This window comes from Bubalus kerabau, chromosome 9 (genome assembly GCF_029407905.1).
Source record: "Bubalus kerabau isolate K-KA32 ecotype Philippines breed swamp buffalo chromosome 9, PCC_UOA_SB_1v2, whole genome shotgun sequence".
NCBI lineage: Eukaryota > Metazoa > Chordata > Mammalia > Artiodactyla > Bovidae > Bubalus > Bubalus kerabau.
In genome coordinates, this window is record NC_073632.1 from 46476281 (window position 1) to 46501613 (window position 25333).

General features: G+C 44.0%; 1 protein-coding gene across 4 annotated transcripts in view; it reads left to right on the top strand.

Moving 5' to 3' along the window:
* Positions 1-3936: 3936 nt before the first annotated feature.
* FYN (FYN proto-oncogene, Src family tyrosine kinase) overlaps positions 3937-25333 on the top strand; it is a 212637-nt gene continuing 191240 nt past the window's right edge. For 2 of the 4 annotated variants that reach the window (XM_055535158.1, XM_055535161.1), the window contains exon 1: positions 3938-4372. The gene's annotated coding sequence lies outside the window, so the exon portion shown is untranslated. Of the gene's footprint in view, positions 4373-5604; positions 5822-25333 lie in introns of those variants that run through there. The other 2 variants (XM_055535160.1, XM_055535159.1) reach the window with 2 other exon arrangements.

The window sequence follows — 25333 nt, forward strand, 5'->3', positions numbered from 1 at the left end:
AAATGGGACCTAATTAAACTTAAAAGCTTCTGCACATCAAAGGAAACTATTAGCAAGGTGAAAAGGCAGCCTTCAGAATGGGAGAAAATAATAGCAAATGAAGCAACTGACAAACAACTAATCTCAAAAATATACAAGCAACTCCTACAGCTCAACTCCATAAAAATAAATGACCCAATCAAAAAATAAAATTTAAAAGAAGGAAAATGTTCCTTTAAAAACAAGAGAATAAGAAATTCAGTTGAGACAAAACAAAGCCCAGATAGGAAAAGGAAAATTGAAAGAAATAGAAAGAGAAAAATAACCAGTACCCGTCAAATCAAAGAGAATTTCTAGAACAATGTCTACATTCTAGTTTGTATATATTAAGCTGTCAGTAAGAAAACAGAATCAGGGTTTAGAGGACAATATGGCTTATCTCAGGAAGGCTAGGGGCAGTGCCATGGATCTTTAATCAAGGTCTGTGTAGAGACCAGCACAGTAGATCAAAATGGGGAATAGCATCCAAATCTTTCACAGTACTCGGTATACTTGTTCAGACCATTAGCTAATCCTCCTAGGAGGCCAAATCCATTTAAATTCACATTTCAGAAGGGCAACAGATAGAAAGGTAGGCAAGGAAAGAATTACAAAAACAGGATGAAGTCTTGATGGGAGCAGGTTAATCTGTCATCTTAATTGCATTGTCTCTTCATTTTGTTCCCTAATTAGATCAAGGAGCTATTAGAGTTACAGACGCTAAAAAAGTGACTCCTCTTGAAGAAACCATAAACAATGAGATGCCTCACCCCACCTACTCCAGATTTCACGTAAGATAAATTGAACCTCACATGGAATTCCAAGGAGGGCTCTATCTCAAGAGTGGTTTTTCTGAGAGTACATGACATTATCCTCAAAAAGGAGGAAGGTACCCTTTCATGTCCATTTAGTCTTCAAACAAGTAGTGTGCATCAGATCAGTTTTACTGTCTCCATTTTACATAAAAGAACACTAAGGTCCAGGAAAGGTAAGTGATTTGTCCCATCAAGGTGCTGTCAACAGTGTGCAGTGTGGAGCTGGAATCAGAAACAATCTAGACTAGTTGTCCAGTAGAAATATAATGTAAGCCACATATGCCATTTTAAATTCTCTAGTAGACACATTAAAAAGTTAAAAGAAATAAGTGAAATTAACTTTATTTTTTTTTAATATTTATTTATTATTTTGGTTACTCTGGATCTTAGTTGTGGCAAGTGAACTCTTAGTTGAGGCACGTGGGATCTAGTTCCCTGTCCTGGGATTGAACCTGCGCTTCCTGCATTAGAAGCACAGAGTCTTAGCCACTGGACCACCAGGCAAGTCCCGAAATTAACTTTAATAATATATTTTATTTAGCACAATATATTCAGACTATTATCATCTTCACATGTAAATAATATAAAAATCATTTAGATGTTTTATATTTTTTATGCTAAATCTTTAAAATCCAATGTGTCTTTTACTTTTACAGGACATTTAAATTTGCACTAGTCACATATCAAAAATTCAAGTACATTTCAAGTGTGTAAGAGCCAGGTGTGGCTTTTGGTTACCACACTGGACGGCCTGGTTCTAGATCAGTGGTTTTCAAGGCCTGGTACCCAGACCAGGAGCGTCAGCATCACCTGGGAACTGTTACAAGTGCAAATTCTTGGGCTCCATTCCAAGTCTACTGAATCAGACCCTCTGGGGGTGGAGGTCACAAATCAGTGTTTTAACAAATCCCTTCTGGTAATTTTGATGCATGCTAAGGTTTAGAATCATTTGTTGCTGTTGTTCAGTTGCTAAGTTGTGTCTGACTCTGCGACCCCATGGACTGCAGCACACCAGGCTGCCGTCTTCCACTATCTCCCAGAGTTTGTTCAAATTCATGTCCATAGAGTCGGTGATGCTATCTAACCATCTCACTCTCTGCCACTCCTTCTCCTTTTGCCTTCAATCTTTCCCAGCATCAGAGTCTTTTCCAATAAGTCAACTCTTTGTATCAGGTGGCCAAAATATTGGAGCTTCAGCTTCAGCATCATTGCTCTAGACAATTGCCTCTCCATTCCAATCCATATAAACCTAGGACAGCCATGGCAGGCTAGTACTGAGAAAGAGGAGCCTCTTCTCTTGAGATAAACAATTCTTGGCTAGATGAAGTTGGTGTTCTCTTGTATAGAAATCTTCTAGTCCTAGTTGTGATTCCATTTCTTGGGATTATGAAATGAATTATCAACACATAATTTAAATATGATTTCATTTAGTATTTTATTTAAGGAAGAAAGAAACCCAGTAATCACACTATACAATCACTTCAAATTTAGTTTTTAATTTCTCTTGTCCTCAGTTTCCTCATTTGTAAAATGAGGATTGTTTAACAAATGTTAGCAACTTTAAAAAGTATTGTGTACCTACTGTATAGCATAGGGAACTCTGCTCAGTACTCTGTAATGACCTATATGGGAATAGAATCTAAAACAGTGGATATATGTACACGTATAAGTGATTCACTTTGCTGTACAGCAGAAACTAACACATTGTAAATCAACTATACTCCAATAAAAATTAATTAAAAACAAACAAACAAACAACCCCCTCCCCACCCAATATTGCACAGATTTCTCAGGGGGAAGTTTCCATATAAATATATCTTAGTTTAATTTTTTTTTTAAGTACTATGTATTAAAAAGAAAAAAGGCAGAAAAAGTGACTGGTGTTTGAAAACTACAGTCAAAACTTAGTGGAAAGGAAAGGTAATATTATAGATTTTGAACACAGAAGCAGATGCCAATTCACTTATATTTCTCAGAACGCTATATTTTGCTGAGGGGGCAGGGTAGGATTCTTGCCAAAATCATTAATAAGAATGAATCTGAGCATGCCTTAGAGCAGAACTTTCAGTAAACAGGAATTACCTATAAAGAAAATCAGGAAGCTGAAGTGTTTGCTTTTTTTTAATGAAGTTACATCCTGCCATTGAAATGCTGGATAGGAAATAAAGACAGATGCACTCCCAGTTGTATATTAAACCAGCTATTATTTCATCAAGGAAAATCTGAGCAAAAGGAAAAAAAACCACGATAAGGCTGAATTCATGAGAAACCAAAGACAACCAATGGCTACAATTAAACATGCTTTTGGAAAAAACTATACAAATACCCACTCTGTGATTGCAGATTCCTTAGTAGTCGCTTGCCCTCTCCACCCCTACTCGTATTTCCCTAATACTTCCTGCAGACTTTGCTTGTATATATATACATATATCAGAAGACTATAAATCATCCTAATTTATTCCGTTTTATCCCCTTCCTTTTCTTCCTCCCCCTCCTTATAATTTACTAATAATATTAACTGTGCGTTTCCCGGTTTCTCTTTTTTCCGGGTTTCTGTGATGGGGTTCTCCCTTGCTCCGCACTCTTCGGTTTGATCAGAGAAAACAATTTAATCATCCTAACAGTTTTCCAATTTATCCTCCCACCTTCAAACTAAAAGACAACAGAAAGGAAAGATAGCCCTTTCTCAAGGCAGGGTTCCCATGGTTTTGAGGGAATGGCAGATGCCTTTCTGCAGTAGCGGCTGCAACCTTCTCCAAAGCTGAAACTGCAGCTCACACTCTCCTCTTCTTTCCTTACCCTAACCCACTACCTCAAGTCCACGTAAACCTTAAAAAACACACACTCACAACTCCTCCAATCTAGCATCCTCTCTCACACCCTTACACCACATGCACGCCAGGATGCCCAATGCCACGGGAACTCTCTGCCCACTCAGTGGCCCCACCCATCGCCGCCCCGCCCCCGCTTCAATCACCAATGGTCGCCACCCGCTGCTCCCGAGGGGCTCGTTGATTGGACAGTGGAGCCTGCCACTCTAGCGGGGCCTCCCGCCCTCCCTCACTCCCCGCTGGGGCTGGAGGGGCTGGAGCATCAGCGCGAGTAGCTCGGAGCAGCCGCGGCAGCGGCGGCGCGTCGTTGCAGTTGCGCCATCTGTCAGGAGCGGAGCCGGCGGGGAGGGGGCTGCCGCGGGAGAGGAGGAGGGGTCGCCGCGAGCCGAAGGCCGCCGAGACCCGCCCGCCCACCGGCCGCGGGAGCAGAGGAGAGGCTGCCCTCGGAGCCGCGCGTCCATCACCGCCCCGGCGCGCGGCGCTTCACCCCGCGCACCGAGGGCTCCCCAGGCGCACACAAAGCCGCCGCCCGCGCCTGGGAGGGATCCGGTCGCCGGGCCGGGGACACCCGGCGCCGCCCCCTGGGCACTCTCAGAAGGCCCACCGGCTCCCGGGCCCGCCGAGCAACCACCGGAGCCGCTTCGGCCGCGCCGGAGGAGGCGGGGAGTGGACCATGTGAATGGGCTCCGGAGCCTGAGCGCAGCGCAGGTAAGCGGCCGGGGATGCGCCGCGGGGCCGCGGGGATGCTGCGGAGATGCGGGCCGCGGGCGCCCAGCGCAGCGCCGCCCCCGCCGCGGGGCCCGGCGCTGCAGTCTCTGGGCCATCGCCGCCTCTGGGGCTCCCCGCGGGGCTGCCGGGGAGTTGGCCTCGCTTGGAGTCTTCCTGTGGTCGCTCTGGAGGACACCTCTGCGGGCTGCAGCCCCGAGGTAGCGCAGGGCTGGGGGGTCCATTTCCTCAGGGTGTGAATAGGAATTGGCTTGGGGGTTGGTTAGGCTGGCCCAGACTCCGCCTCCGCCCTCTTTTCGGGGCCCCCCGCGGGGACCCGGGCTGTGTGTGTTGTTTTAATGTCAGGGATGATGTAATCACTTAATAATTGATGCCCCGTGCTGCTTCCCTCCCCACCCCACTCCACCCCTGCCCTATTCCTCCACCTCTCGGCCCCCTCCTCCTGTGGCCGTCGCCTTTCCCATCGCATCCTCCAGCTTATTTCTGGCACCTCCCTTGCACTTCCCCCACCCTCCCCTCCACTCTTCCTGTGCCACCACCCACCCTTCCCCAGTCCCCCGTGCTGGAGCCTTAGCTCCTCTTCCTCTGACCCCTCCACCCCTCCAGCTCCCTCAGGCTCCTTTCTCCTTCCTTCTCAGCTCGCTGGATTTCCTCTCTACTTCCCTAGATCGATGACTGTTTTTGTTTGGTCGCCTCCCCTCTCTTATCTCTGCGGCCACAGGCGGAGGGGACTGAGCCAGAAAGAGGCCACCAAGCTTGGGCCCCGGCGGAGATTTGCTGGGACTGAGTGAGAAGAGGGATAATAAAATCACCCTTCTTGCCCCTCCTCCCACCAATAAATCACACAGACTCGCTGGGTGTGTGTGTGTGTATGTGTGTGTGTGACACAAAGAGCCCTTTCAGTGCACAGAGAGGAGACGCACAAAGTGTCCAAGGATGGGCGCGATGCTTCTTGTTTCTCTTCCCTGGGGCTTCCCTTTTGCTCAGATAAAGCAGTTGATCTTCTCTCTGAGAGTCTTTCCTGCCACATTTACCAAAAAATAAAAGGCCCCAGATGCAGGGTGGCAGGTGCTGGCGTTTTGCTGTATTCATGGACCGGTAGTGTTGACTGGCGGCTGCAGTACTTCTTAGATTGAAGGGGGAATTGATTTCAGCTGTCTGAAGAGTTGCTTTACTCTCAGGGTAGCACCCTCCCTCGCCCAGTTTTAACTCCCTTTCATGGTAGGGGGTAGGATACATGGCCGTGGGAGAGGGAGAATTTTGTTTCCAAAAGAGAGTTATATTGATGTTTGCTAGGAGTGAGGCAGCCTAACTTGCTTCTCTCAAGTCTAAGGAGGACTGAAGTCATTTGAAATGAAGTCTTGTCCACCCAGTGATGGTTGTTTCACCCTTGTATTGAAATAAGCTCCCGGGGACATTGCTAACACAGCAGTAAGTCGGTATTTGGAAGACCACCGGGGACTGTGTCTCTCTTGCCTGCTTCAGGGTAGCCTTCAGACGCCCACTTCCTTCCTCTCACTGCCAAGCCACTGCCGTACTTTCCACCCTTTGTGCTCTTTCTCCCAAGTCCCTGCCCCTCTGTCCCTCGGGTCCTGTGCTTTCAGACGAAGGGACTCAGATTTTTGGAGGAAGTGGTTTTGTTAACTGTCTCAGGTGTTGGAGGCACTTAGCTATGAGCAAAGGATGTAGAGACTCTTTTGCCTGATCTCTTAAAACCATCTGCTTGATGTTCCTCTTGAAAAGGAAATGTAAATGTAAGTCTGGGGGCTTAATGTTTCATTCTGTAAGCCAGTGACTGTTACATGCTTAATCAATAATGTCAAAACTTAGGTCGAACCCATTGATTCCTAAGAGCATGGCTCTTTGACTATTATAAGTAATAGAACTGTCTCAAGTTCTTTAAGAATTTTATTAGAGAATTGTTATGGTTCATTAAACATTTACTCCTGCACTTTCTAAGGACATTCATCTTGGAACATTTTATATTAAAGAAAAAAAGCAAAAGGGTTAATGAGGGTAGTGTTAAAAACAAAACAAAACAAAGCGTTGTTTGTTTGGCCAAACCCAGGAAAGAAAGTGCACAATAAGCTCACACTCTGTTGACCGAGTTCAAGAGAGTGATGAGGTTGAATGTGAACAAATGCATATTCTGCTTTCTGTACTTTTATTCTCTGCTTTCTCCTGGGTCTGAAATCTCCTAACCCCATCTGATTTGCTTGGGTTCTGTTAAACCTAGGGCCCAGCTCAAAAGTCTTCTACTCTGGGATGCTTTCTCCTCCTTTCCCCTTCAAGCAAATCACCATGCCTCCAATTTTGTTTTCACACTTCAGCAGCTGACATTATGGTTGGCACGTGTCTATTTCCATCATTAGTTGATCAACACACTGAAAGAAGGAACCTGGTCTTGTTTCAACAAATGTGTTAGGTCTTTGGTATGTGCTAAGCACCTGGCTTAATTAGGCTAATATTAGCAGCTATAACAAATAGGCCTGCAAAAATATAATGACTCAAAAGTAATAGATGTTTATTATTCCTCATGTAATAGTTCAAAATGTGTATTTCTGATCAGTGGGTGACTTTCCTCCATGCAGTGATTCTGGGCTCCAAATTCCACCATGCCTTGACGCTCCATTGTAATCTGCTTTCAGCTGGCAGAAGTACAAAAGAGAGAGTAGAGGGGATGCACCCACTTTTTAATTGCCCTGGCCTGGAAATGACACCCATCACTTATGTTTACATACTTTACTTGAGGGCTAGTTAAATGGCCACATTAAACTGCAAGGGATCCTGGGAAATAGTTGTCATATGACCAGAAACAAAGTCAAGAAGATATGTGTTTGGGGCCAGCAACTTTGCTATATGTCACAACTCAGGTGGTGCAAGTGGGAAAGAATCTGCCTGCCATTGCAGAAGACATAAGAGATTGAACCTGGGTTCAAACCCTGGGTTGGGAAGATCCCCTGGAGAAGGAAATGGCAACCCACTCCAGTATTCTTGCCAGGAGAATTCCTCGAACAGAGGAGCCTGGTGGGCTATAGTCCATGGGTCGCAAAAAGTCAGAGCACACACACACACACCTTTGCTATGCGGTGCTGCTCAACAAGGCATAGTCGTTGCCTTCAAGGACTTTGTAGGTTAATGAGAATTAAATGGAAACCTAGAGCCTTTACCCATTATTGCCTTCATTCTTTTGCTATATGCCAGACTTTTGATTTTACAAGTTCAGACCTTCACATTTTAAACATGTTTCCAAAAACCTTGGTTTTTTGTCGATTCTAGTAGCCACTTCCCACCCAGTTATTCCTTGTAGTACAGTGATCTGATGGCTACGGTACTGACTTTGATGTGGCTCTCCAGTACCACCTTTGTTGGCCTAGATTGTTATCTGCTGATTTTATAGACTTCCCGAATGGCCAGGAGAGTCTTTAGAAATCACAGTCCTACCTTCTCTAATTGGAAGAGGAAATGAAAGAGACTCGAGGGGAGAAAGTTTTTGCCCCAAGCCATGTTCATGGGAAGGGAGCCTCACCTGCCCAGCTCTTCAGTCCTGACAGGGTCCCCTCCAACCCGCAGATGTCTTCAGTGGGTGGGTGCCTGTGAGCCCTGCATCTTCCATGGGATTAAGTGAGCTCCCAGAGCCAGGTGAATCACTAGTGTTTTGGATAGCCCCTGTTCTCCACAGGCCTCCCCAGGAGCAATTCTGTCCGTACTAGTCATCAGACTTAGTAATGCACATACTTCTGCTATGTTGTGGTTTAGTCACTAAATTGTGTCCAACTCTTTGGGACCCCACGGACTAGCCCGCCAGGCTCCTCTCTCCATGGAATTTCCCAAGCAAGAATACTGGAGTGGGTTGCCATTTCCTTCTCCAGTTTTTTTTTTTTTTTTTTTTTTTGCCCCTGTGTGTATGCTATAAACAGTTCATTATATTCATCAGTTCTGTAGACATTAGCTCAATATCTTATTGTGTGCAAGGCACTGGAAGATAGGATTGTGAAAATGAATACTTCTGCTGTCCTTGCTGTTTAGGAGCTTAGTCTGCTAGAGGAGATAAAAATAATACATAATAGCTAGTTTTATTGAGCATTTACTATATGCCAAACACTGTTTAGGCTCTAATCGTAATAATGGTATGAACAGCTGAAACTAATATTGTAAATCAACTATTGCTGTTGTTGTTTAGTCGCTAAGTTGTGTCCAACTGTCTTGCAACCCCCTGGACTGTAGCCTGCCAGGCTCCTCTGTCCATGAGATTTTCCAGGCAAGAATACTGGAGCAGTTTTCTATTTCCTACTCCAGGGGATCTTCCCAAACCAGGGAGTGAACCTGTGTCTCCTGCATTGGCAGGCAGATTCTTTATCACTGAGCCACCTGGAAGCCTAACTATACTTCAGGGTTGTTTTTATATGAGGTAGTTTTGCTTATAATCTCCATTTATAATCTCCCTTTTACATATGGAAAGTGAAACAAAGGACGTTAAATAACTGACTCAAGATCATACACGGCTGGTAAGCAGTAGAGTCAGGATTCAGGTCCAGTTAGTTTGGTCTCAAAGCCTTTGCTCTTAGCCACGAGGCAATATGCAAGATAATACATATGGACATAATGATGATATTGATTAAAATGTGTTACATGCCATAAAGGAGGGTGGCATAAATACTTTAGAAATGGATTCTTTTGGTTGTTGGGAAACATAACTTTATGTTTAAATAAAAAATAAAATGTCAATTCCTATTGCCATTCTTTCCATTTTAGACCCTTGTGCTAACCTATGAAATTAAAAAAAAAAAAATCTAAAAATGGGAAAGCAAAGCATGTTGATTCTGGAACTACTTTTACTCAGCGTGACTCTCTATTTTAGGAGAGATCCTTCTGTGGCCCACAGATAGGTCTGTAAGAGTTTGTGAATTGTCCTACATATTTACTCATCAAGCAACATTCATTCATTGTATCTACCATTTGCCAGACATTGAACTAGATGTCTCAGGGACAAAGAGTTGTAATCCTGCCTAAGGAACTGCCTGAGGAAGGCTCTGACCACAGTGATAACTTCCATGATTCTGGGTCTACAAGGCAGCATGAACTCCACAGGGAGGTAGGAAATTGGGGTGGCCAGGCAGAGAAAGCCAGAGGAGGAACTGGCCATTTGAGTGCTGTGTGAAGGCCACTGGCCTGGAAGGAGAAGCCGAGGATGCAGACGCACAGACTTTAGGAAAGTGAAAGTGAAAGTCAGTCACGTCTGACTCTTTGCAATCCCAAGGAATTCTCCAGGCCAGAATACTGTAGTGGGTAGCCTTTCCCTTCTCCAGGGGATCTTCCCAACCCAGGGATTGAATCCAGGTCTCCCACATTGCAGGCGGAGTCTTTACCAGCTGAGCCACCAGGTAAGCCCAAGAATACTGGAGTGGGTAGCCTATCCCTTCTCCACAGGGTCTTCCCAACCTAGGAATCAAACTGGGGTCTCCTGCATTGCAGGCGGATTCTTTACCAACTGAGCTATCAGGGAAGCCTGACTTTTTAGGTAACTGTAAGTAATTTAGGGTGAGCAGGGGTGGTAGAGGGAGAAGATGAGACTGGTGGGAAAATTGAGAACGTTCTTAAAAGTACTTTGTCCAGAAATGCTGTTTAAGAGTTGCAAGTAGAGATGCCGCTTTGGTCTGATTTGTTTTATGAAGATCTGTTTGGCCACAGTGTGGGCTGTTGACCAGAGGTGGTCAACATCTATGTAGCTAAGGTAGTTATGGAAACTCAGATGAGCCATAGATGGAGTGCTGCCAAGAATTGGGGGTGGAACAAGAGAGACAGGATAAGAGAGGGTGAGACAGTATCTTGTGAGGCTGCGGAGAGGCAGAAGGGGGGTCCTTGAGAGTAGGTGGAGAAAGACCTGCAGACAAGCAGTGCAGTAAGAACAGGGAGCGGGTGTTTTAATGATGACTTTTATCATGGACATTTTGGACTTTCAGGTCAAGGTATCTTGTAGGCAGTTGAATAGATGGGTCTGGATTAAGATGTAAGGTATAAATCAGATATAAATCTATTAGCAGCATATTACAAAATACTGGGAGCTGTGGATATGGACAGTATCAGTGAGGAAGAGTGTGTTGAATGGAAGAGCAAACAAAGCTGAGAGAGAGCCGGGGGAGCAGAGGTGCCCAGGCCCCGAATGAGAGAGGTGCAGCCAGAGGATTGGGCTGGTCAAGGAGGGAGGGGGTCCTGATCCACAGCAGGGGAGGGCTGTGCCATGGATGTTAAGCAGGATTGAGAATGAAAAATGCAGTTGGGTGTTGTATCCAGCCAGAGCAGTGTGACCATAGAAATAGAAAACTCTGCTGCTCCCCAGACCAAGGTAGAAACATGTAGCAAAACCCAGAGGACATAGATCCGTAAGGGACTTAGAGATCACGTAGTCTGGCTGGTCCATTTCACTTGTGAGGGGAAATGAGAACCCAGAGTGGCTGACTGACTTGTCCAAGATGGCGAAGTCATCACTTAAAGCCAGGTTTCAACCCTTTCAGCCCCAGTGAGGGGTGTGGGCCTGGTGCAACCCCTTCCAGCTGGGCCCAGTTACCTAATCTATTTGTGCCTCCCTGTCTTCACCTTTAGAATGAGTTCCTACTTCAGAGACTTGTTGGGAGGGGTCAATGAGTTGATCCATGTAAAGAACTAAGTATAGTATCCCACATATAGAAAAGCAATGTGTATGCTGCTGTTAATACATATATAGATGTATATACATATATATGTATATATATACATACACATAACTCATGTACATCTAACTCATATATCCCTTAGGGAAGGGATGAAAATGTATTGTGTACAGAAAAGGAGATTTTGAACATTTTAGAAAGATTTGAGTGTCAGTTCTGAGTCAAGAACTATTGGAAAACATAGGAAATTAGTTGAAATAGTATGATGGGAAATTAGTTGAAATAGTATGATGTCTTCTTAAGAAACACAAAGCCTTTCTGTTGTTGAGAATAGAAAACATAAAAGTGCTTTGAAGTTAGCCCTATAAAAGAATGTCTTTGTTTTAGTCAGATAGCCAGAATTTTACCCTATCTACAATGTGCGGGTATGTCCCTTGAGTTTGACTGTGGAAGTCACTGTGACTTTCTGGAGGTAGAATAAACTCCGGAGTAGGAAAGAACCCCGCAAGTTATGAATTTCATGCACTTGGTTCCTATGAAAAAAGGGTGATTTGGGTTATTTAGAGAAACATAATTTTTTTTCCAGTGATTCTAGTTGAGCAGATCTAATTTTTAGCTACTAAAACACATGAGAAGCCTGAACAGTATTATCCAAATGGACTTGGGTGACATGGAGTTCAGACAGCTTCCGAATAAGTGGCACTCTGGACTTGATTAGAACACAGTAATCCTGGAAGGGTATAAATTGAATGGATTTATGGTCTAATAAAAACGTGGGAAGAAAAGATAATGCTTACTGACTCATGAAACTTTAACAGCGTTTGCAAGACTCTGAGTTGTAATATTTGGATGAGAGTGTTTTCCCATCCGTCTTGGCCTGCTTCCTGAATGACCCACGTCGTGCCTCGCTCAGGGCGTGAAACAGATTCAGGAGCTCTCGGGTGCAGAGGTCGTCATTACCTGTTCTGCCCTGTCCCCACCATGTCCTCAGACAGCACCCATTGGTTTGAGCAAATGTGTATTGAGCACCCATTAACTGTAAGTTTGAGGGAGGGAAAAATAAGATGTGGGAAAGTTTTAGCCCATTGCTAATTTCAATTCAGAAGGCCTTTTCTGAGAACTGTGTTTTTCTGATCTGTATTCCTATCTCTGTGATAGTATAAAAAAGCACACAGCACCCCACCACCACTCACCCCTCCCTAAATACACCAGAATGATAATCATACCTGCCTTTATTATTGAATCCCGGAGGCCTGAAATGCTTTACATACAGTAATTTACTTAGTCATCACAACTAGATGAGGCAGGTGTTACCCCCATTGGTCAAATTGGAAGATTGAGGCTCAGAAAAGTAATTTGCCCATTGTCACACACTAATTACTAGAGAAGCCAGGTCTGTCTGGCTCCTAAACTCACACCTGATCCAAAACTGTTCCTTGTTCCCTGTGTACTTTCAAACCTTGTTGCTTTTGCCTTGCAGTTATTTCTGTGTTAGGTTTTGGGGAACAGGAAAAGTACCTTTGCCCTCAGGGAAGCCCCGCTTCTTCTGATGACTTCATGAAGACTTACCTTCTGGGAAGCCCCTGTTGGTCCTATTTTGGGGCTCCATGGCACTTGGTTACCACCTCGTCATCACCCTTGTCACAGCCTGACTTATAAAGCAGAGTGGGTCAGCTGGGTTGGACAGTAGAAAGATACTGGCCTTTATTCCTGACTTGGGAGCTCTTTGGAAGTCAGACTGTGTTTTATTTGTGGTTGACTTGCCAACTCAACACCTAGCACGATTTCATGATGTACGGTTATTATTCCCATTTAACAGATAGGGAAACTGAGGCCTGGAGATGTGGTGATTTGGTCAGGGTCACACAACTAGTAAGCAGAGCTGGGCTCTGAACCCAGGCAGTCAGTCTGATCCAGAACCAATGCTCTTAATGCTAAATGTGTTCCATCTCTCCAACGAGATTACAAACTGTGAGGCTAGAGGCAGTGCCCACCACCTCCTAGCCCAGTACTTCACAGCTCATACACAGTAAAGATAGGCCTTCTTCTTTCTTCCATCCCCCTGGCAGGGAGACAAACAGGAAACGTCAACCCAGGGCTTATCTCATGATAAGGAAAGGGCTTTGGGGCCTTGGTTGCATGACTGTTCTCTGAGGATCTTAGAGAATGCATAGTCCCAGGCCCGGTTCTGACTCTGTAGGTATGGGGTGAGCAGGGTTAACCCTGACATCTTTTCTATATGTGAGAATTGCCCTGAGGATGGAACCCATCAGGGAGGCAGCTTCTGAAAGACGAGGAACGAAGAAGCAGAGTGACTCTGAGCCACAGTGGTGGGAGCTGGCTGCTGAAGGGGTAGAAAATCATCCATCAGAGGCAGAGGGAAGTGAGCCCAGGGGAGGCTGGGGATCAGAAATCTGCCACAGAAAGAGCTCTTACCTTGTGTTTTTAAGATTTCTAAGTACCTGCTCCTTTTGAATGTGCTGGTGGGATTTCATCTGATGCAAACACTTTCATTTTCTTCAGAGCTTCCATCTTTGAGGTACCCAAAAATAGTAGGCTTTTCATGGAGTTGTATAAGGATTCCATCTGCTTTATACTGAAAAGTAGGGCTTTAATGGAAAATTAAAAATGAGTCAGATCGCCTTTCCCACAACAAAGCCCAGTGTGCTTTTCCCAACCTTTCCTTCTTCTAATCCTCAGAAAAAGTTACTGAATCTATATTTCTGTGAAATTCTACCCAATTTAAATTCTACTGAAAAGGCAAATAAACACCAATGAGTTCCTTCATTGCCACACATTGTAGTATCTGTTTGGAAGCAATCACAATTTTAAATGTTGTCACCTGTAAAATTTTATTTTTATTTCAGTTTCAATTTTATTCCAGAAATCGTGTGATATGTTGCACATGCACGCAAGGATATTTGAAAAACACTAATTTATCTTAAAGGTTTTCTCGTTTGCTCTCAGAGTTTGGAGGGGTTCACCTTTTTGTCTAGTTTATTGTCTGACCTCCTAGAAGTATAAACAGCCCCTCATCATTTTCTGATACAGGGCCTGAGTTGTCACACTCTGTCTTTCTGTATCTTTTATCACCATTTCCTGCTTGAAAATGCCAGTTCTGTGGCTTTATTTTGTGTGCACCTTTGCCTGATCAATATTCTCTTGATATGTCCTTCACTCTCCTGTGGTTTGCAAATAATGATTCCAGCTGCTTCATCCTATGCTTTCTAGTTGAGGATGTGTTCCTGATGTGAGAAATCCAAGGAGCAGAGAATTTTTGTGACTTGCCCGTGGTCAGTACATCCAGTTCCTCCTTTAGTTTAGACTAGAATCCAGCTCTGCAGAAGGCAATGGCACCCCATTCCAATACTCTTGCATGGAAAATCCCATGGACAGAGGAGCCTGGTAGGCTGCAGTCCATGGGGTCGCTACAAGTCGGACATGACTGAGCGACTTCACTTTCACTTTTCACTTTCATGCATTGGAGAAGGAAATGGCAACCCACTCCAGTGTTCTTGCCTGCAGAATCCCAGGAACGGGGGAGCCTGGTGGGCTGCCGTCTATGAGGTCGCACAGAGTCAGACACGATTGAAGCGACTTAGCAGCAGCAGCAGCAGAATCCAGGTCTCCTGGAAATCTGTATATGTGGGTCCCATCTTCTCAACAGACCATGGCCTCATATAATGGGGTTTTTTGGTCCCCCTGTAGCTCATAGCACACGGTCATTCATAGTGTAGATGCTCAGCAGGTGTCTATTCAGATAGACTCTGGGGGCAGGGCACTGGAATCTGTAGCTAGTTTCCTGGCCATCTGCTGGCATCTTCTTGGATATTGAGCTTCTATAGTCTCTGATGGCATCAGGTTCACTCTCTGTAGACCCGTGTGACTTAGGTTTGGGACGGTGCTGTACTGTTTTAGGAACCACCATTGTCTTCTGACAATGGTGTGTGTTTAAAGCTCTTTTGTCCATAATCTTTAGCTTTTTGTTAAAAATTTAGGGTGGTCAGGAAAACAGTTACTTCCTTGCCCTCTGTCATCAGGTTTTCATCAACAGGATTTTCACTAAAAAAAAAAAAAAAAATAGGATGTTACCAACAGTGCCTAATGACATCCAAGACCAGGGAAAAATGCAGAATGTTTCAAAATCTGGAGGAAACTGGAAAAATACGACAGTGATTGATGGAAGAGGCAAGAGTGGCAGAATGGACTACAGGGCTGGGCCTGAAAGCCTGTGGGGCTTCATGAAACCCAGCAATGGCTATGTGGGTGCCATCTCGGCATGCATTCATTTTGTTCACTTGGCATAGCTGAAGAATCTCTTTAGCGGGGAAGGAGGGTTCCATCTTAGACTTTAGGTCCTCCAGAGTAATGATTTAACACTGTATCCCAACCACAGCTTCTGTATATCCTTCAAAAGAGTGATTGACAATAAGCCTTACAAAATGTTTTCCATGGTTGCGGGGAGCGATTGCTTGAGTCATTTCTGTGACATAAGACACAACAGCACAACAGGCGATGTTTGTCAGCCCCACATTAAGAGTCTTCTCAGCTCCCTGTGAAAAGCGTTCTGTGATTCTTCATTAATGGCTTCCCCTGCCTAGCCCTCACCTGGATGCCAGGTTTAATGTATCCGAGGGAGAGCCTTAACAACACATTCTGTGACGACGGACCACTGCTGCAGCAAAGGGGAAGGGGCGGACCGCATGCTTCACTGTCGTTTGAAATGCCATTATGGTCTTTGGAAAGCGGTAGTGGACTTTTTTTGCTTCCTTCACTATGCACTGTCTATGATTTCAGAGCTTTTCCTGCCCGCCTCCCCACTGCCACAACTACCACCTTAAATGTCGGAGATCACACACCACTAACAAAATGCACTTTCCCCTTGGCGAGCCTGTAATGTCACCACTTCATGTATTTATCCAGTTTGTTCCTGTTTATTCACTCTGGTACATGTCAATGTCAATATTGTCTATTTTCAGTAGCAAGCTTCTAGAAGGCTGAAAGCACACCTCATTTAATTTGCTTTGTGCCATGAAACACTACACGGAACTGTGCATTTATTAAGCGCTTGTTGATTTTGATTCTATGCTTCAAGTCTGGTAGGTCCTACGGCTATTCTCAGTACTTCTGGAATGAGATGCGTCTTGAGTAAATTTTCTTCTTGCAGATAACACATCACATCCAGTGCGTCCGTAGATCCTCAGAGTCCTGTGTTAGAATCCAGATTTTGGTTGCACGTAATGTTTTAGGATCCATCTTTTGTTTTACCCCCTTGGGTGAAGATGCAATGATCCCAGCTTCTAATTCTGTTAGCAGGTTAGGGCCAAAGCACAGATAGTATGCCACGCTACACCCTTCTTTTCATAGAAGTGTGGTTGACCATATCATTCTCAGTGTCTTATGGTTATTATTTCAACAGATTCTTTATTTCAAACTGCTGAGAGTTGGAGGTAGTTCTCTATGAGGGTAAGAACTGCTCAGTGAAGGCTGATGAGGTGTGATTTAAGAAGCTACAAGGAAAAAAAAAAAAAAGAAGAACCTACAAGGACTACAGTGTCAGGAGAAGAACCACATACCTCTGTGGGTGTCAGTAGCTCCTGGGAGGTTTGGGTCAGTTTATGCATGTGTGTGTGCTCAGTTGCTTCGGTTGTGTCTGACTCTTTGCAACCCCATGGACTGTAGCCCACCAGGCTTCTCTGTCCATGGGATTCTCCAGGCAAGAATACTGGAGTGGGTTGTCAATCCCTCCTCCAAGGGATCTTCCCAACCCAGGGATCAAACCTGCGTCTCCTCCTGCGTTGCAGGTGGATTGTTTACTGCTGAGCCACCAGAGAACTGTGGTGCTGGAGAAGACTCTTGAGAGTCCCTTGGACTTCAAGGGGATCAAACCAGCCAGTCCTAAAGGAAATCAATCCTAAATATTCCTTGGAAGGACTAATGCTGAAGCTGAAGCTCCAGTACTTTGCGAAGAGCCAACTCATTAGAAAAGATCCTGATGCTGGGAAAGATTGAAGGCAGGAGGAGAAGGGGATGACAGAGGACAGGATGGTTGGATGGCATCACTGACTTAATGGACATAAGTTTGAACAAGCTTCAGGAGATGGTGAAGGACAGGGAAGCCTGGCATGCTGCAGTCCATGGGGTCGCAAAGAGTTGAACATGACTGAGTGACTGAACAACAGCAGTCACCACCAGGGACGCCCCCCTGGTCAGTTTACACCTGAGTGCAATGCAGGGAGGATTGGTGCTTGGAAAACTGCAGCCCCAAACATTCTCTGATTGTACCTCAGCCCACCTATACCATAGGGAGAAGAGTCCAGTGTAGCAAAGTATTAACAGTCCCCCATTTAGAGTGGCCCAAGGAGAGGCCCAGTGCCCTCCCTTGATCTCACATCCCTGCTTGTGACAGAGGTCATTTCCAGGGGTGAAAGACCCCAGCCTCCACCCCCACAGCAAGGCGCCCATGCGCTTGAGATACAGAATGGTCACTGTGGGAGGAACCTTGCTTGTGCTCCCCTGAGCCAGAACATGCAGAAATGATCCACTAGAGAGGACCATTAAGCAGAGAAGGAGCCCTTGTATTAATTTCCTCTGGCTGCTGTAACAAATGACCATGTACCGGGTGGCTTAAAACAGTAGAATGTTTCCTTTCACAGTTCTCGGAGCCAGAGGTCTTGAAATTAAGGTGTCAGCAGGATTGGTTCTTTATGGAGACTCCGAGGAAGACTCTGAGTCCCATGCCTCTTTCCTAGCTTCCGGTGGCTGCCAGCAACCTTTGACTTTCTTTGGCTTGTAGACCCATTAGTACACTTTTTACCCTCATCTTCACATACCTTCTCCTCTCTGTGTCTTTATGTGGCCTTCTCTTGTAAATAGGACACTTGTCACTGGTTTAGGTTCCACCCTAATCCAGGATGATCTCATCTAGAGATCCTTACCTTAATTACATCTCAAAGACCCTTTTCCCATATAAGGTCACGTTCCCAGGTTTCAGGTGGACATATTTTGGAGGCCACCATTCAACCCACCATAGAATAGTCAAATGAGGAGGATGCTCCAAGAGATTAAAGAAAGCGTCAGTTGAATTAGCTGAAAGGGCTTCCCAGGTGGTGTTCATGGTAAAAAATCTGCCTGCCAAAGGAGGTGATGCAGAAGAGATGGGTTTGATCTCTGGGTCAGGAAGATCCCCTACAGTAGGAAATGGCAACCTGCTCCAGTATTCTTGCCTGGAAAATTTCATGGACAAAGGAGCCTGGAGAGCTACAATCCATGGGGTTGCAAAGAGTTAGACGTGACTGAGCACCCAGAGAAGGTAATGGCTGGATAGGGGAGTCAGCTGGAACTGGGATGATGGATAAGGCAAGGGAGGGTCCAAGGTTTTATGGATGGGTGAACACAGTGGGTATGGAGGAGACACAAGGGCCTTCTCACCCTGGGAAGAAGAAGCCTAGGAGGTGGAGAGTTCCGAATGATGTCAAACCAGGTGGCTTCCTGTTGAATGGATCTATTCAACAGTAGAATAGAGAGTAAGGACAATAATTCTTATATAAAGAATTCAAGAAAATGAAAGTCATAGTCCCCTTTTTGCCCTTGCTTCAAATTATGTATAAATGGTGTCTCTAGAGAAATGGCATGTTAGTCCGTTGCACATTTAACAAATCCTGGATGAGTGTTCTGGGACCCCTGAGACCTTGCATTATGACCAGCCGGCTTAGTGGGGATAATATTTTGAACTGGTATTCAATTTACTTTCCCTTCCTTTTAATTCTTGTTGCCCTGGGAGTCTCCCCCATTGAGCTGAAGGATTCCATTACTTCAGGGGGAGGACAGAGTATGGCCTAAGACAAAGAAGACATTGTTTGGCTTCTGACTTCCAAAACAGGACCTTGAAGCCTGTTTCAGCAACCAGAGTTAGCCCAGGCCTTCGTTTAAGAGAGGCAGGCTTTGTTAGCAGAAAATGATTTGTGGATTCCGAGGAGCTGGGTCTCAGAGGAGGTGGCGTGTATTGTACAGAGAGGCTGCCAGCAGGAGGAAATGCCTTCCTGGGTTGGAGGATGGAGGTGGCAGAGGTTTGGAGGAGACTTGATGTCCCCTGCTCCAGGAGAATCTGCAGGGAGAGAGCATGTGTACCCTGCACCCGTACCTGGAACTCTGGAAGGAAGCCACAATGGAGTGGACCCTGCCCTGGGGCACATTTAGGCAAAAACAGCCCTGAGCTGATATCCCTTCCCTCTATTTCCCAAAGCTTATACGTGGCGTAGGAGAAATCCCAACAATCCTTGGACAGCTGTGGAGGTGCTGTGAGAGCTGGGCAGGGGCATCCCAGGGTCAGGACGAAGAGGGCACAGAATAAACTGGGTCAGTCCCACTGCTGAGGACTGGCTGGGATTGGGGCAGCAGATTTCCACCAATCACATCAGCAGAACCAGGCCAGCTCGCAGAACAAAGGGATGAGACATCCCAAGGAGGCCAGTGAGGACCAGGTCCTCACCCCATCATGTGGGGGTCTGTAATCAGCCCCTCGGGGAAGGAGGGAGAGGGAAGGAACACAGCCCTGAAAGGCAATCTGAGATGAGCTCAATTTGACTAATTGCCCTGAAGGAGTGAAATTTTTAAATCTGAAGAGCAAGTTGTCTTGCAGTAGCAAGATGGGTTTTTTTTTTTTTTTCCTATGGTAAGCAGAAATGCAGTGGTCATGATCAAGTTGAAATCAGCTATGAAAAATGTGCACAGCTGGGTAGTGATTATAAATTTCAAACCTTGCACATTGCATTTGAGCTGTGTTTTAACAGGATGGTGCTGGTGTTGATGGCGACAGTGGTGATGGGGGCAAGTTTGCCTGCGTGTATGCTTGTGTATACTTTTCCCCGTGTGTAAATTGTGGCTTAGTCTACCTGTACTTGGTTCATTCTGGGCAAGAAGTGGAAAGATCTGTGCTCTCAGGGACAATCAGCGTTGTCCACTGGGTATTCCAAAGTTTAGTGAAGATTTGGACTTTCCATGGTTTAACTAGTGGCACTTCTTCTCAGGGTCCTCGGTTGCCATGGAGTCAGGTCAGTGGAAAGGATTAGAATTTCAGGCTTTTCTCTCATGAACTCGGCTGTGATGCTGGAGACTAGAAGATCATTTTTACTGGGTGTGATCCTTCATATCTTAAAGGTATCAAGGTGAATACTGGAAATTACACTCTCTGACTGACTATAATGGGAGAAGCTCTTCATTTTTATTCAATCCTCATGTACTAAATAAAGCATGAGTTTATAAAGGGATTCATTTCCAAGTATAATTCATAAGTAGTTATCAGAACACTCAAATGAGGTGGGGGGGGGAACCAGTTAGCTCTTTTTAGATACATTTTAATCTCTCTTTGACATTCATAAGAGGATGATGCTGCATTTAAGAAGATGTTTTAAAACCTGCTGTTTCTTGAAATGCCTAGTAATTTTGGAAGGGAAAGCTTTAGTCTTGCTTTAAAAAGCATATGTTTGGTGGGGCGGAGTGAGGTGGGAAGTTGCCTGTTAAGATGCTGCTTATGTATTTTCCTGCTTGAAAATTATGGTGACATATAAATACATCTCACATTTCCCTCATCTGTCAGGCGTAGCCAAGGGAGCAAGAGATGGGGAACTATAACCTCTGTTTGACAGGAGTCACTAAAATCGTTTAAATTATAGAACTTAAAAAAATGTTGATTAACTGATACCGTTTCCATAATATTTTTGACCTATGGAATAGTTCCCTTCAAAATCTCAAAATAGAATTTTTAAAAATTAAAAACATGTCCCAGATGTTAGAGGGAAAAAAAAAAAACCTTTTTATACTGTTTATATAAACAACAAAAAGAACACAAGATAGTAACTATTCTTGGTACATGGGGCTTCCCAGGTGGCACAATGGTCAAGAATATGCTTGCCAGTGCGGGAGACATGGGTTCGATCCCTGTGTCAGAAAGATTTTCTGGAGGAGGGCATGGCAGTATCCTTTAAAGTTGTGTTTTATGTTAATATTTGAAACTGTTGCTATTTTCAATTGGCATTTACGTATACATAATATTTTTAACAGAAAATAGCACTTTCTACAGATGCACATAAGCTCAGAGCAAATTCTGCTAAATGGAGGCTTTTCTCAAAATAGCGTTTTCCCGCCATACTGAAATGTGTACATATTTTAGCCCAAATATTTTCACAAGTCTTTTATCCCCACTCAGGATTCTTATCATCAATAAATATTTGTTATAAGGCAAAACTCATGAAAATAAATTCCTCTTTGGTACTTTTAAATGCTTTATCACATTTAGATGACACAAAATTATAGATCATTCCTAATTTCACTCCGTTGTAGTACAGAATATAAATGTATCTGATTAAAACCAGGAACATCATCAAAATATTGCCACAAGTTTAGATGCGCCAAAACATCTGTAACCCTATTTTAGGATTAAAACTTGGACACTGAATTCTCTAATGTGGTTAGTGCCTTCCTTTGCTCTGGTTGGGATAAATTTTAACAGTTTCCTATTTGTAAGCCTTGTGTTCAGTAACTGCACTTGGTTAAATGCTTTTTAAAATCTGAAATGTTTTGGCACTTCATTCCCTACTTTGAGCACAGATTTCCAACTGTTTTGGAACAGAACACACCCCAACTTCACAGCATTCATCCACATACCATCACAACACACTTAGGTTGATTTAGAGAATCGTTTCTCAAACAGTTCTAAAGCCTAGTTGATGGTGACAGGCAGCAAAATAGAAGATGTGTACTTACAATGCCGCAGTGTTTTTTGTTTTCACAAAAACACTTGATCACAAAAATTTCATAGTTCAGTTTTTCTGTTTGCAAGAGAATCCGTAGATGTAGCAATTGCAGTTTGTTAGGATATAGCCACTTGTTGAATGCAGTTATGAATTAGGTGTATGCCATACCCACTTCATATAACTTTCTGCCCATAGGTTTCTTGATTTAGTAAGGACAGTTATTTATAGCATCACAAAATTTTTATTCTGCAAAAACAACTTCATCTTGTTTTAAACTTTTGACCAATTAACAGTTGTATTCACACTGGCATGAGATATTCCACCTGTGACAGAATGAACTTTCACAAGCTTTATTTTGATCCCAGGAAATAGATGGGGGAAAAAAATAAAACCATAATTCAAATTAATGGATTTTTCTGTTTAAAATACCTGTTAATACTAACTTACAACTGGAATCATTTGTATGTTTTTTTCTTCTGCTAATGAAGCCAATAAATTAAAGGTATCACTTCACATTTCCAATGTGCACCAAAAAAAACTGAACTCAAAAATAAGCAGAATCAACATAGAATAGCAGTCATTTGATCCAAAGGAAAAGTCATGCTTCCTAGAATGCTATCAGTGAGCCTTCCATAGCTGTCTGTGTTAAATTGTCATCCTTGGGCACAGTCTTACTACAATAACTGTTATGTTAACATTTGCGGTAGCTACTGATGCTTCCTTAGCATCAGTATATTGTATTAGTATATACGGACTTACAGAGTGAATAATATCAGTGAGGCTCCCATGCTAGATAATATCAGAGAACATTTTGTGCGAGCTCACATTCATCATCAACTTTCTTAAAAAGGCAAAAATGTAATTTTTCATTTAATTTGTTTTTTTTTCTTTTTCAGCCCATTGTTGCTAAAGGGGATATTGCAAAGTAAAATAGAATATCAATAAATGACAAAAACACTGTCATGAGCACATTCACATCATTTTTGAAAAGGTCTGTTTCCTGCAAATATTTCATGTACACCTAACCTGTAATTTTCTGTTTCCCATGGACGCTTCTGACCAGTGTTTTGTGCATCTCTGGCCGCAGTGTGGGTTAGCACAGCTGGTCAGTGCATCCGGTATGTGGAGGGGTCTGCCAGGGGAGAATGCAAGGTGTTAGCTGCTCTGGCTGCTCATGTCCAAGTGCTCTTTATTTTATTGGTGACCATCCTACCTGTTTTCCTTGAAAGAGAGGTATTTACTGCAGCCAAGACTGGAAAACAGATGGATTGTCATTGGTTACCATTCCAACTTAATCACATGGTAGGATGAAAATTCTCTTCCCCATGCAATTGTCTCATCACTAGTAGGCAAGATATGGCCGAATCTGGAAGAGCGAAGTGGAGGCTGCATGCTCAATCACATCTGATTCTTTGAGACCCCATGGATTGCAGCCTGCCAGGCTCTTCTGTCCATGGGATTTTCCAGGCAAGAATACTGGAGTGAGTTGCCATTTCCTAGTTCAGGGGATCTTCCTGACCCAAGGATAGAACCTGCATCTCTTGGGTCTCCTGCATTGGCAGGTGGATTCTTTACCACTGCGCCACCAAAGTGGAAGTTACCAAACCCAATCTTGGTGCCTTTTATTGCAACTCTTAATAACAGTCCTTGGTTTAAACACATGAAACATCTGGACAGACCTTCATCTGATGGGCTGCAGGGGCAATGGGTATAATCTAGTGCTTTCACAGATAAGCCAGGACCTAAGGTCACCCAGGCTTCCTGGTGATTTAGTCAGTAAAGAGTCTGCCTGCAATGCAGGAGACCACCTACAATGCAGGAGACCTGGGTTCAATCCCTGGGTCAGGAAGATCCCCTGGAGAAGGATATGGCAACCCACTCCAGTATTCTTGCCTGGGAAATCTCATGAACAGAGGAGCCTGGTGGGCTACAGTCCATGGGGTCGCAAAGAGTTGGACACGAAAGAGTGACTAAACCACCTCAAGTCACCCTAGTCAGAGATCACATTTGTCTGTCTGTTTCATACAGTCCTCCTTTGGCCAGACTGTTCTGATAAGCCTGCTGCTCTGCCCTCCTATATTGCTAGCTTCCAATCCCACTGCTGAGTGAGCTTTTTAAAAAGTCCTTGTGAGAACACATTGCTGGGTAACACCCCTCAGTATTGTCCTCTTGAGCTGGAATAGTTGAACTCTTCACCGTAGCCCAGGGAGCCTCTTAAGCATCCACCCACCCAGCTGGCCCTGTAGATTTTAAGCTTCCAGGTGCCGCATACCTTGCCTGTCTATTCTCTTTGCCAGGGTGGTTCGTGAGAGCCACTCAATACACTTTCTCGAAGGAGTGAATATGATTTGAGTCGATGAAAGGAAAACAGAAGAAGTGGCTTGCTAATCCATGGGGATAGGGAGTGCAAGTCTAAATCTCTAGTCCTAAATATTATTTCTATCTCTGATAACAGAGTTGGACAGCAGAATATAACAGGACTACATCCTCCTTCTCCACCATCAGAGGTGTTATGATGCCTACAAACCGTTCTGATTCTCAGTCTCTCCCATCCCTCCCCGCCTCCCAACCCAGGGAGAAAAGTGTGAATTCTAGTGCGTCTATTGTTTCCTCCAGCATTAGGCCATAAATTTTGTTTGGCGTATACTTGGTGTATGTGGCAAGGAAAGGTGCTTTTCTGATTAATTTGGGGAAAATGGGGCCACATGATGGTGGTGGTGGAGGAGTACTTTGAAATCACGGTTTTGAGATCTGTGTTCTTACATGACTGCTTTCTGTTGGATCTCTTTTTAAAACATGCTGCCGTTCAGTTTCATGATGAATGCCTTTCCAAGGACAGTAAATGGTTTTACACACTATGACATCGTTTCCATGGCAACTAATGTATTTTAGCAAAGAGAGAGACTCTGCTAGAAGTAGGCTAAAAAGGACAAATACAGAAATGGCACAGTGTAAAATGTGGGACAATGTGTGTTGTAGTAAAGATTTTTTTTTCTGACTTCTTGTTTAGGAAAACCTGTGTAAGTAGATCCTGGTTTCTTAACTCTTAGTAATAAAATGTTTACTGTACCCAACATGATCTAGTATTCTGCTGACAGTTTCTTTATTTAGTACTTGGGTTTTTTTGTTTTTTGTTTTTTGTTTTTTTTGCTTGCTTGTCTGTTTGCTTTAACATGTTGTTCATTCCATTAACATACAACATTTGCAATTCCACTCATTTTTAAATGGTGAAACTTCATGTTCACCTCTAGTTTTCCTGTGGTAGCCACCTTACATCTCTGCTGCCCTTAATGACAGAGCCTCTGTGGAGGGCTGTCTCCACTACCTGTCTCCACATAGCATCTGTTAAAAAAAAGAATCAAAATCATTCCAAGCAAGATTTTACCCCACCACTTGCTCCAGTTACTCACCTCTCATCCTCTAAGGTTATTACAATTTAGCTCTTGGATTTTTCAAAAGCTAACATGTGAATGTAAGTATGACTGACTGTTAGTTGCTCAGTTATGTCTGACACTTTGCAACCCCATGGACTGTAGCCC